This window comes from Vombatus ursinus, unplaced genomic scaffold (assembly GCF_900497805.2).
Source record: "Vombatus ursinus unplaced genomic scaffold, bare-nosed wombat genome assembly UNPS02009205.1, whole genome shotgun sequence".
Taxonomy (NCBI): Eukaryota; Metazoa; Chordata; class Mammalia; order Diprotodontia; family Vombatidae; genus Vombatus; species Vombatus ursinus.
The window spans coordinates 1,405,163-1,418,864 of NW_020948983.1; positions in this window are offsets into that span (position 1 = coordinate 1,405,163).

Sequence of the window (13,702 nt, forward strand, 5' to 3'; positions counted from 1 at the left end):
TTTCACTTTGCATCAGCCCATGCCAGCCTTTCCATGTTTTTTCTGAGAGCATCCTGTTCATCATTTCTTATAGTACAGTAGCATTCCATCATAATCACCTACCACAACTTGTTCAGCTATTCTACAATTGATGGGCATCCCCTCAATGTCCAATTCTTTGCCCTCAGAAAGAGTTGCTATAAATTTTTTTGCACATATAGGTCTTTTTCCTTTTTTAAATCTCTTTTGGTATACAGACCTAGTAGTGGTATTGCTAGGTCAAAGGATATGCATGGTTTTATAGCCCTAGGGGGCATAGTTCCAAATTGCTCTAAATAATGGTTGAATCGGTTCACAACTCCACCAACCATGCATTAATGTCTCATCTTTCCCACATCTCCTCCAACAAGTGTCATTTATCTTTTCTGCCCTATTAGCCAATCTCATAGGTATAAGGGAGCACCTCAGAATTGTTTTAATTTGCATTTCTCCAATCAACATTGAGTTAGAGTATTTTTTCATATGGCTATAGATAGCTTTGATTATTTCATCTGAAAATTGATTATATCCTTTGATCATTTATTAATTAGGGAATGGCTCTTAGTTCAATAAACTTGACTCAGTTCTGTATATGTTTAAGAAATGAGGCATTTGTCAGAGAATCTTGCTTCAAAATTTTTTTCACAGTTACTATTACTAACTCTATTTCCCTCCATCCTATGCCCCCCATTTGTTCTATTCTCTCTCTCCTTTCACTCTGTCCTTCTTCAAAATTGTTTTGCTTCTGACTACCCTCTCTCCTAATCTGTCCTCCCTTCTATCACCCCATCCCCTTCTCTTATTCCCTTCCTCTCCTATTTTCCTGTAGGATAAGATAGATTTCTATACCCAATTGAGTATATATGTTATTCCCTCTTTGAGCCAATTCTGATGACAGTAAGGTTCACTCGCTTCCATCACCTTCCCCTTCTTCTCCTCCACAGTGAAAGCTTTTTCTTACCTCTACTATGTGAGATAATTTACCCCATTCTACCTCTCCCTTTCTTTCTCCTAATATATTCCTCTCTCACCCCTTAATTTTATTTTTTAGATATCATCCCTTATATTCAACTTATTCCTGTGCCCTCTGTCTATATGTACTCCTAACTATCTTAATAATGAGAAAGGTGTTATGAGTTACAAATATCATCTTGCCACAGAGGAATGCAAACAGTTTAACCTTATTAAGTCCTTTATGATTTCCCTTTGCTGTTTACCTTTTTATGCTTCTCTTGAGTCTTGTATCCTAAACTCATATTTTCTATTCGGCTCTAGTCTTTTCATTAAGAATGCTTGAAAGTCCTCTATCTCATTGAATGTCCATTTTTCTCCTGAAGGATTATACTAAGTTTTGCTGGGTAGGTGATTCTTGGTTGTAATTCCAGCTCCTTTGCCCTCTGGAATATCATATTCCAAGCCTCCTGATCCTTTAATGTAGAAGATGCTAAATTCTGTGTTATATTGACGATGGCTCCATCATACTTGAATTGTTTCTTTCTGACTACTTACAATATTTTCTCCTTGATCTGGGAAATTTGGAATTTGTCTATAATATTCCTGGCAGTTTTCATTCTGGGATCTCTTTCAGGAGGTGATCAACAGATTCTTCCAATTTCTATTTTACTTTCTGGTTCTAGAATATCAGGGCAGTTTTCCTTGATAATTTCCTGAAAGATGATGTCTAGGTTCTTTTTCTGATCATGGCTTTCAGGTAGTCCAATAATTTTAAAATTATCTCTCCTGGATCTATTTTCCAGGTCAGTTGTTTTCCCAATTAGATATTTCACATTGTCTTCTATTTTTCATTCTTTTGATTTTATTTTATTGTTTCTTGATTTCTTACGAAGTCATTAGCTTCCAGTTGCTCAATTCTAATTTTTAAGGAATTTCTTCTTCAGTGAGCTTTTAGACCTCCTTTTCCATTTGGCCAATTCTGCTTTTTAAAGCATTCTTCTCCTCATTGGCTTTTTGGATCTCTTTTACCGTTTGGCCTAGTCTGTTTTTTAAGGTGTTATTTTCTTCAGTATTTTTTTTGTGTGTCTCATTTACCAAGCTGTTGACTCATTTTTCATAATTTTCTTGCATCGCTCTCATTTCTCTTCCCGTTTTCTCCACTAACTCTCTTACTTGATTTTAAAAATCCTTTTTGAGCTCTTTCATGGCTTGAGACCAATTCATATTTTCCTTGGAGGCTTTGGATGTAGGAGCTTTGACTTTGTTGTCTTCTTCTGAGTATGTTTTGATCTTCTTTGTCACTATAGTAACTTTCAATAGTCAGAGTTTTTCCCTGTTGTTTTCTCACTTCTTCAGCCTATTACTTGACTTTTTAACACTTTGTTAAAGTAGGGCTCTGCTTCCAGGATGGAGGACACACTATCTCAAGCTTCAGGGGTTTTGTGCAGCTGTTTTCGTAGATACTTCTAGGGACCTGTATGTTTTCAGTTCTTCCAAGGTGATATGATTTAAGGAGAGGTGTTTACTCCTCTCTTGGACTGTGCTCTAATCTGTGAGTGATCACAAGTATTCTTTCCTGCCCTGGAACTGTGAGGAGGGTCCCTCCTCCACTGTAGCTGCTAGTTCTGCTATTCTATGGGTAAAGTCACAGAGTCCTGCCTCAGTGCTAGCAAAAAGACCCCCGTAATCTCCTTTTGACCATTTGTTTGACCCCCTTACTGCTTGTGGGCTTAGAGCTCCAGAAGCAGCTGCTGCTGCTGCTGCCACCACTGCCACTGCTGATGCTGTTACCCCTAAGGCCTGCTCCTGGTTTGCAGGAGCCAGGGCTGCGCTGGCTTGGCCTGTACTGGACTACACTCCACTCAGGTGTGACAGACCCTGTCCTGCTAACCTTCTGAGTTGTCTTTGGTGTCTGGGAGGTTTGAAATACACCAATGCTGCCAGTCATTCAGTCACCGAAAGGCCTACTCCTAGCTTGCTGGGGAGGGTCTGTGCTGACTCAGCACATGCTGGACTGGCCTCTTCTCTTACCCTGGTGCAACAGATCTTTCCTGCTGACCTTCCAAGTTGTCTTGGGCTGGAAATTTGTTTCACTCCATCTTTTTGTGGGTTCTGCTGCTCTAGAATTTGTTTATTGTCATTTTTTTTAGAGGAAAGAGTTTGTTTACTATGGAAATCTTGATAGACATTTTCCATTTTTCATTGGCATGGTGTCCTTTGTCCAATTTCATCTTTAAATGCCCATGGAATAGTTTTTATTAGTTGTCTCTTGCCAAACTTCAGTGTCATTTTTAAAAGGTATTTGGAGGGGTTTGGTGGAGAGCTCAGACAAGTCACTGCCTTTGTTCTTCCATCTTGGCTCTGTCCCCCCGAATTTCTCTTTTTATTAGTGATTATTAATGATTCAAGTTAATGCTCAATTCAAATGAATTGTTTGCAATTATTCCTTTGAATAATATCATTTGACCACTTATCTATTGGGAAATATGTATACATATACACAGGTGCACACACACATATACACACACACACACACATATATATATATACACACATACATATGTTAATTATTTATCTTTGATACTAAACCATCATCAGAGAAATTTGATATGATTTTCTCCCATTTGACCTAGTCTCTTCTTATGTTTTTAATACTGAGCTATAAAATGGTGATTTGAAGTATCATTCAGGTCAAAATATAAACTCACACAATGGTCCAGTTCCTTTTTAGGCAAGATCTGTTCTACAAAATAACTGCTTGACTTCATAGCCACATTTGACTTTTCTCCAAGATGGCAAGGCCTCAGAACTCATGGCTTTATTTGGTCTGGGTCTTCTTCACATTCAGTAGTATTGGACACAGTCACTGACAGAAGACCCAATAGTCTAATGGATGCAGAGTTGGCACACTCTCATTTTATTCAGTGTCAGAATGACCAATTGGACCTCCATTCGGAGACAAAGATGGTCAAGGAATTTGCCAAAACATTCCACCTCTCTCAGAAGCGAAGAAATCTTAACTATAAGCTTTTATCACGCGTCAGACATTTATCAAGCACATACTACATGTAAAGGGCTGGGTATATTACAAAGGTATATAAGACAACCTCCTGCCCAAGAGGAAACTGCAACATAATAGGATAAAAGAAGTATAAAGCAGCACAAAAATTCAAGATAAATAGGGTGAACAATTTATATTCCCTTTTAAACTTATTATAGCCCTGTTTTCAACATTTAGCATTTGGGGAACGGGTGTTTCTCTCCTGACATGTTAGCAGTAAGTCACAACACCCTTATAACCATCTTTACAGGATAAGTAAATTCCAAAAGAGGTACAGAAAACTTAGAGCAGTGTGCGCAAAGTCAATGATGTTGTGTACCTCAGTGTAAAGAAGTAATTTCGAACACTCAGAGGTGCAGAAGGCTAATTTACAAAAATGGGAGCTTTTCCGCATCAGAAGTATCTGAGCAGAGACTGGAGGAACATGTCTCCCTCGGAGGTGATGTGGAACAGAGGTGTCAGTCATACCACCCTGGGCCCTCATACAGCCCGCAACACTCCTGAGCATAGCCTGAACCAGATTAAAATGTTATTGGGAAATATTTAAGAAAATAAATTAAAACAGAATATAGATAATGTTAATGGGTGGTTTGCTAATTCCATATGCCATCCACAGGGATCCTGATGTACAGTTCAGTGGCCCCCATTTCTATTTGAGTTTGACACCACTGACATAGAGGAGCTTCCTACCTCGGTGGGGGGGGGGAGGGTGTATGAGATGGCTACGAAGGTCTTTGCCAACTCCATTATTCAGTGCTTTTAGGTTCAGCATTGGAGAAGAAAGAGAGCTATCCAATATCATTGTTATTGTCAAGATGAAAATAGTTCTAGTTTTTAAAATAGTTAATCTGTTTATCACTCATTATTTCTTTGAGTTAAAGTCATAGGACCATAGATCTAGAAATTGAAAGAATCTCAAGGGCAACTTAGTCCAACTTCCTCTTTTTGTAAATAAGGCAACTGAAGTCCAGTTACTAGCCCAAGGTCACAAAAATAGTAAGTGTCAGAGTGGGATTCAAACCCCTCCCCTGATTCCTGAGCTAGTGCTCTTTCTACCACATTACACTGACTCATTAGTCATGCTGTTTTCTGTCAATGAGGATAGTAGGTTTATATTGTTAATTATTTGATTTCAGGGATAGATTACCATGGGAAGATATTGTTTGATCAAAAGACAAAAGATTCTATCAAACTCTCAGCAGTAATGCCATTTCTGCTGATACTCCAGATGTGTGTGCCTAAGGATAGTAGGAGTGAAGCAAGTAATCCTGCTAATGTAAATGTATAATTCAGCTTTAAAAGTAAGGCTTTTATTGACCAAAATGAAAAAAAAAAAAGACTTGAGATAAGACATGGAAATAGAGGCACAAAACACATTTTAGTCCTCATTATTCTTGACCACCATATGTCCTTACTTTACTTGGTTAGGGGAGAATTTATGAGCTTTCTACACTGTATTCAGATTGATGAGTAAACGTTATTTCTTCTTCCCTTGTTAGGATGCTTAATTATACACTGTTATTGATTCATGAATATTTATAAAACATTTTAAAAAATGTCTATATTCTGTTGGTGTCAAAACACACAGTAAAAATACTAATACTTATAAGTAGGTAGTTTCAGTACAGGTTTAATCAACCAAAGATATTTAATTCTTTGAAGGCATTGATTATTTCATTATTGTCTTTCTATCCCCAATGTCTAGTACAGTGCCTTAGGCATAACTTAATAAAGTAGGAACTTAAAAAAAGGTTTGTTGAATTAAATTATTCTGTGAAGTGAGTAGTGCAAATATCATTATCCTTATTTTACAGATGAAGAAACTGAGATTTAGGGAAATCGTAAGATCATAGATTTAGAACTGGAAGGAATATTTGAAGTCATCTAGTGCAGCCCTCTCATTTTGTAGGTGAAGAAACTAAGACCTGTAGAGAGGATGCCCAAGGACATAGGGGATGACTGAGGCAGGATTGAAACCCAGGTCTTTTGGGCCCACATATGGATCCAGAAATTACTCTCCCTCTTTACTTTCTTAACCTCTTACCCTTTCTTGCTTCCCTCAAATTGCAGCTTAGATTCCAATCTCTATTCCTCTAATTGGTGCTCTTAAAAGTACTGCCTTACTTTGAATTCATTTATCTGTGTATACAAATTATATCCTCCCAGTAGAAGTTATATGAGCTCCACAGGGACAGTTATTATTTTATTTTTGGCCTTTGTATCATCAGTACCTAGCTTCCTTATATATACCAAGTACAGTATTTGCTGAATTGAGTTGAGTTGTATGTAGGATCTGAGAAATTGCCATTAGTGTCTGAAGGAAGATTTTTGGGTTCATTTTAAGGACGATAGGGAGAGAGCATGGGTCTAATGCAAAAACTTTTTCATAACAACATTTATGTTGTCAGACTCATTTGATAGGCTGTTTAGTTTTGTTAATGGCTATTTTTCTTTTTTTAGTTTTTGTTACAGGGAATGGCTCACTCAGGGGGTGGAAAAGAATTATATTAAAAATAAATGTGGTATAAAGACAGATTATTTTTTTTTAATTGAGAAAAATTTTAAGCATCTTCTCAGGTCCTAGCCCATATCTAAATAATAATCAACCTCAGAAACTTAGTCTGTGTTTTGGGGCTCCTTTGCATAGATAATGAGAACATGAAGGTGTAGCACATTTTAAACCTCAAAGAGAGGCACTATTTATGTTGGACACTTTTTATTTTCCTTTTTAGTGTTAAGCAGTGTTAGAAAAATCATGTTCTCCTTCTGGGAACTTTAATGCAAAGACATCTTTTCTCCTGTCAAATCATCCTTATTTTGATGAATCTACTATCTCTTCCATGTGAGTACTCCCTCCTTTAGTATAGACTGCAAACCATTCGTGCCAAGATGTTTAAATGTTGTTCCTGGTCTTTCATAAATCCCAAGTTGTTGTATGGTTGTTTCAGTTGTGTCTGACTCTTTGTGACCCCATTTGGGGTCTTCTAGGCAGAAATGCTAGAGTGATTTGCCATTCCTTCTCCAGGTCATTTTATAGATGAAGAAACTGAGGCAAACATGGTTAAGTGATTTGCCCAGGGTCACACAGCTAGTAAGTGTCTGAGGCCAGATTTGAACTCAGGGAGATGCGTCTTCTTGACTCAAAGTCCTGTAGTTTATCCAATGTGTCACCTATCTGCCCTTTAAATAGAAAAGAGGGGCTACTAATCTACACATAAGGATCCCTGTATTTGTATACTGACTTAGTTTTAAAATGTAGTGCTATCTATGTTTTATTGTATTTTCATTTATTTTATTAAATATTTCCCAATGACATTTTAATCTGGTTTGGAGCATTCAGGAGTGTTGCAGCTACATGGGGTCCAATAGCCATGTGTTTGACACCCCTGGTGTAAAATCTAAGGGCAGGATGACGTAGGTGATGGAGTGTTAGACTTGGAATCAGGAAGACCTAGGTTCAAATACCACTTCTGATACATAGTAGTTGTGTGACCATGGGCAAATCACCTAATCGCTATGTATTTCAAGCAACTCTCAGAAGAATTTACCTACTAAAGTCATAGATGACTTGGGATCTGCCTAGGCAGTGGGAGTGCCCACACTCAGAATTCCCCACAATGATGAAATCTCAAATTTTGAGCACTGTGAAAAAAACCCACATTTTTATTTAAAGTTTTGAGTTCCAAATTCTATCCCTCCCTTCTTTCTTCTGTTCTCTCCCTCCATGGGATGGCAAAAAATCAGATATAGTTTATACATGTGCAATTATGTAAAACTTTTCCATATTAGTCATTTTGGAGGACTTGAATAAAAGAAAAAAACAAAAGAAAGAAAGTGAAAAATAGCATGCTTCAGTCTGTATTCAATCAATATCTGTTCTTTTTCTGAAGGTGAATAGTACGCATCATCATTTGTCCTTCGGGATTGTCTTGGATCATTGTATTGCTGAGAATGCCAAGTCATTCACAGTTCTTCATCAAACAATATTGCTATTATTGTGTACAACATTCTCCTAGTTCTGCTCATTTCACTTTGCATCAGTTCATGCAAGTCCAGGTTTTTCTGAAATCATCCTGCTTGTCATTTCTTATGGTACAATATTCCATTACAATCATATACCACAGTTTGTTTAGTCATTCCTCAATTGATGGGTATCCCTTTGATTTCCAATTCTTAGGTACCACAAAAAGAGCTGCTATAAATATTTTTGTACATATAGGTCCTTTTTCCTTTTTTTGGATGTCTTTGGGACACAGACCTAGCAGTGGAATTGCTGAATGTATGCACAGTTTTATAGCCCTTTGGCAATAGTTCCAAATTGCTCTCCACAATGGTTGGATCAGTTCACAACTCTACCAACAATGCATTAGTGTCCCAGTTTTCCCACATCTGCTTCCTTGAGCACTTTCTCATAGAAGGCATTATAAATAACAGTAACCACTATAATTGGTGCTGAATACAGGGCAGAACACAGGAAGACAGAAAGAAAAATGTTTATCAGAGCCTTCCAAAGTCAGGACTTAGAGAGCATTGATTTCAAATGTTCAAATTACAGATGAAGACCCCAAGGCTCGGAGGGTAATATGACTGAACCACAGTCACACAGCAAGTCTATGACAGATATGAAATGAGAAGCTTGATTTCCTGACTCCTTGCCCAATGCCATTTTTACTTCTACATGCTGACCTGCTAATGTGTATATATATATATATATATATATGTATATATCATCTCCCATTTCTGTTATAGAAAATGCATCCCCAAATCAAAATCTTGATGAAAATATGACTTTATATGGAGGAAGGAAACTGTATGAAGAGATTCTTTGGATATCTTTTCTCCCTGCTGAGAGTATATGGGCAATAAATACATTTACTGACTGTGAAGTTATTAAAGCAGAGATTTTCCTATTTGAGGCCTAGTGGTACAGGTTCTGTGTTTGGCGACTGTAATCACAGATGGATTGAGACTATTCATTCACATTCAGCTGCTTAGGAACAAGCACAATTAGAAGTTGACGGCAAACACGCTTCACAAAAATTATCACATTTAGTGTGATTCCCATAATAAAAACACGAGCAAGCACAGGAGGTTTCTCAATTTACACAAAGAGCCCAGGGGTCTTTCAACAGTGAGTGTGGATCCAATGTTTCTGAGTAAACTTTGTTAGGAAAACAGATGGAAAACTCCAGAGGTTTAGCGAAATCTTAAACAAAAAAATCCCAACATCCCATAAACCACCTTATGCCTTCCATCCTTCCAATTGCCCCACTTCATAATCTCAACATCATCCTCAACTCTTCCCTCTTCTTGACCTTCCGATCACTTATGTACAGTCACAAAGTTTGGTCATTTCTACCTATATAACATGTCTCCTATAAGTCTGTCTGCCAGAGCCTCCTAATTACTGGCCTTAAAGACTATCCTCACCAATCCATCTTCAATCCATTCAGGTCTTCTGATGATAAATCCAGCATTCTATCTATCACACCACAAATGCTCAGTAAGATAGATTCAATTGGATTGCTTCCTCTCTTGCTTTAGTCATGCAGTTTATATCATTATTAGACTCCTTTTTTAGAAGTATGGTTGAGGAGGCCTGTTGGCCTGCTATGGGCCCATCACTGTGTTGGGCACTGTGGAGGATATGGAGAGTATGAGCTATAACCTCTGGTCTTAAGGACATTTTCCATTCTCATTAAGGAGACAAGGTATATACATATGAAACAAATAGATAATAATACAGTTTATGGCAAGCACCAAAAAATCTGGTTCAAACGGCAAGTGCAATGGTATGAGGGAGGAGGGATAAATGTGCACTAGGAATTCAGGGAAGCCTTCATAGAAGACTTGAGATTTGACCTTGAACTTGAAGAATAAGTGGGCTTTTAAAAAGCAAAGTGAAATGGAATAGACATTCTAGGTCGGGGGAATATGAGCATGAATGTTTTTCCTTAGCAAGAGCTAAGAGGGAATCCTAGGAGGCAATGGTAAGGTTCTCATCATCAAGATGGTAGCTCTTTATTTAGTTTTTTAGTAGCTCAACTGCTGATGTGATGGGAACTTTGATTTGAGGTGGAGACCCACTGACACTGCTGATGGACAGATCAAAGCAGTGGCCATACCCTCAGGGGCAGCGGTATTATAAATAACTGACAGAAAATTCCTATCCCTCTTGATTATTGTTCCTGGGACAACAGCCTTCACCCTTAGCTTTCTCTTTGGGTTGTCTGTGGATCCCTCCAGCCCCCTTCAATGGCACTACCCTCACTGTACACTACCTTGGCACTAGCTATGTGCTATAGCATCCTCCTACTGCCTGGCTCCTCTCTATTTGGTATGAATCTGTGTCCTCTCTGAGATTAGGGAAATTGAGAGCTTGGGGGCATGGTCAATGTTTTCTCAGTGAACTGGGTTCCCTTCAAGGATCCCCTTTGACTTTCTATATCGGGAGACAGGGTGAGTCCACTAGGAAGTCTTGTAGCGTAAGTAACCAGCAGACTATAAAGTGGTTGGTTCTGTCATTTGACACCTATAATAGTCACTTCTGATCACACCCGAGCTCTGTACCAAAGTTTAGGAGGGGTGTCATCAGCACTTCCTAGCCCACCATGACATAATTTGTGTGGCTCCCTATGTATATGAGATAAACTCTTAGTGAGTAGAGATTTTTTTATTCTTTGTCCTTATATCCTCAGCACCTAGCACAGTGCCTGGTACACAGTAGATGCTTAATAAATGTTTGTTGATCTAGATAGGTTAATGATTTTCCTTTGGCACCCAAACAGGTAGATGAACATAACTGTGGATGGGACTTGAGCATACCCTGTCTTCACTGCCCCCCCCACCTTATGCTCCATTTTGGTGCATCCTTACCTTTCTCATATAACTTTACTTCTTGAATAAGAAAAAGTAGAAAAATGGAGCCTCAAAAGGGGAACAATTAGACAATAATTTCCCCATATTTATTTGTCATCCAATGCATCACGTATTATTTTGCTTACAGTGAATTACTATGTGTGAATTACATATGGGCTGGATGTGAAAATCCAGACCTATCATGAACATACTTTCTCTCTCCCATTTGACTTCTCTCCTGACTCCCTTCATCTCTTACACTATATTGCTCTTCCATATTTCTCTTTTTCCCCGTTTGTCAAAAGCAGATTTTTCAAAATTATCCTCTAGGGACTGTCTATTTCATTTTGAATTTGACACAAACTGACTATTTCTGATGGTTGAACTTTTCAGCATGCCTGATAAAAATATTTTAATATCCTGTTACCTAAGCTATTAGAGAGATACAATTTTGCACCAGACACCTACAGAGAAGAGGGAATAGATTCTCTAGTGACTGACTTAGAATAACAGTAAGAGCAACATGGCTAATGAGCGAAACATATTTGGTGGGGGCATAGGTCAATTGGGAAAGCAAACTTGCTAACCTATCAAAAGCCATGTGGAAAATATGCTGCCTGTCAAATGAGCATAGCAGCTTTATCTCAGGTTCATGTTCAAATAATAAGTATGGAGGAGAAAAAGTAAATGTCCAGATTGCTCCTTGATTTATCCCAGGGGAAGAAAGCAGGTGGATGAAGGGGAGAGGTGGACAAAATGACTAGAAGGGAAGATTTGATGTGTAATGTATTGAATAGAAAGAAACAGGGAATCATTATGACTGAAAGGGCGTTAAGTGGGATAACATCTTGGTCATGTAAGTATCACTATCAAAGTAATAACCACCAATATCTGTGCCTGTGGCCAGGTCATACCCCTTTTCCATTCCTTGGTGGAAAGCATGGGAGGTTCCCAAATCTCAAGCTGAGAAGAGACAAAAGGACTTTGATTTTTTTTTCCCTAAGTCCGTAGTCTTCACTTACAAAGGAACAGAAATGGGACACTTTTTGGAAGTGAAATAAACTCAATGCAACAAACCTTTGTTAAGTGCCTACTATGTGCAAGACAATATAGATACAAAGACAAAAAGGAAATAGTTCCTGCTCTCAAGGTACTAATATTTTATGGGGTGGGGGAGGAAGCAATATATATACAAATGAGTAAGAGAGCACTAACAAGCAGAGGATTGGATAAAATTTGACTAGGAAGATGACTCCTGAGCTGGGCCTTGAAGAAAGAATAACATTTTGAGAGACAGAGAGATTCAATAGAAGACATTTCAGGCATGTAGGGTTACTTGTGCAGTGCAGGAAGGTAGGAAATATGGATGTAGAGGAGCAGCTAGTCATCCAGTTTAGCTGGAATATAGAGTGCTTCTAGGAGAACAATGTAAAATAAGTCTAGAAAGGTAGGTTGAAGCTCTACTGTACAGAGTCTGCTTGGGTATTTTTATTTTATTCTAGAGTCAGGAAAGAACTACAGGAGATTCTTGAGGTAGAGAATGGCATGATCTGATTTGTGTCCTAGGAAGATTATTTTGGCAGCTATGTGAAAGGCAGATTTCAGAGGGTAAAGAACAGACACCCTTTAGGAGGCTATCACAACAGCCTCCTAAGAAGGAGACCATGAACTAAGGCATTGGCTGTATGAGTTGAGAGTAAGGGTCATTTTGAGAAAATGTGGAAGTAGAACCAATAGGTCTTGGCAACTAGCTGGATACAGGAGGAAAGGAGAAGGAAGTGAAGGATGATTCTAGTTTTATGAACTTGTATGACTAGGAGGGTGGTACTGCCTTCAAATGCAGTAGGGAAGTGTGAAGGGAGAAAGACGATGGGTTGCTTTTTGGAGATGATGAGTTTGAGATGCTTGACAGAGCATCTAGGTGATGATACCTGGCAGGCTGCTGACATTGCAGAACTATATTTTAGGAGAAATAGAAGAAAATGTTATGAGATTCATGGCCCTAAAAGATAGTACAGACAGAACATTTAAATGAACATAAAATAATTTACACAAATTTATGAATGACAAAATTGTATACTGACTTCTTTTGTTGCTACTCATAATCAACTTATATTTATATGACATTTTATGGTTAAAAAATCATTTACACATTTGAGTCTCATGACAACCCTGTGAAATGGCACTGAATTATTATCCCCATTTTACTGATGAGGAAACTTGGACTCAGAGACATTAAATAATTTGCCCAGTGTTATAATAGCTACAAAATGCCAGAGCCAAGACTTGAACCCAGGCCTTCTAGCTTCAAGTCCAGTGCCATTTCTGCCAGAATGTATTTAATTTAATCGCTGCTGATAGTAGAAAACTGTGTTATACATACCATGAGACTGATATAATAAGGCAACTTCCGTGCTTCTATATTACAAGCGGCAAGAATAACTGTCTTCTGCTTTTAAGTCTTAGAGTCACCTCTCTTGTCCTAACTGTTCATTGTTTCATTTATTCATTCAATCACTCATTCAACAAATGTTTATTGAGCACCTACTGTATCTAAGCATTTTCTTTGATCTTGTATTATGTTGCTTGCTTAGAAGCAGTATAAAAGATTAATTACCCAGGAAATGTATAACTAAACATATGCATGATGTGTGGTTGAAGCTAGACCAAACAATTCACCTGCTTGAATACTTCCTGAATACGCATGGAATGTCAAAATACCTAGAGAAGGGCCTCCAGCATGTTAGCTAGATCTGTGATGGAGATTTTAGGGGGAGACTTGACATGGCCAAGAAAAGCACCAAATAAGAA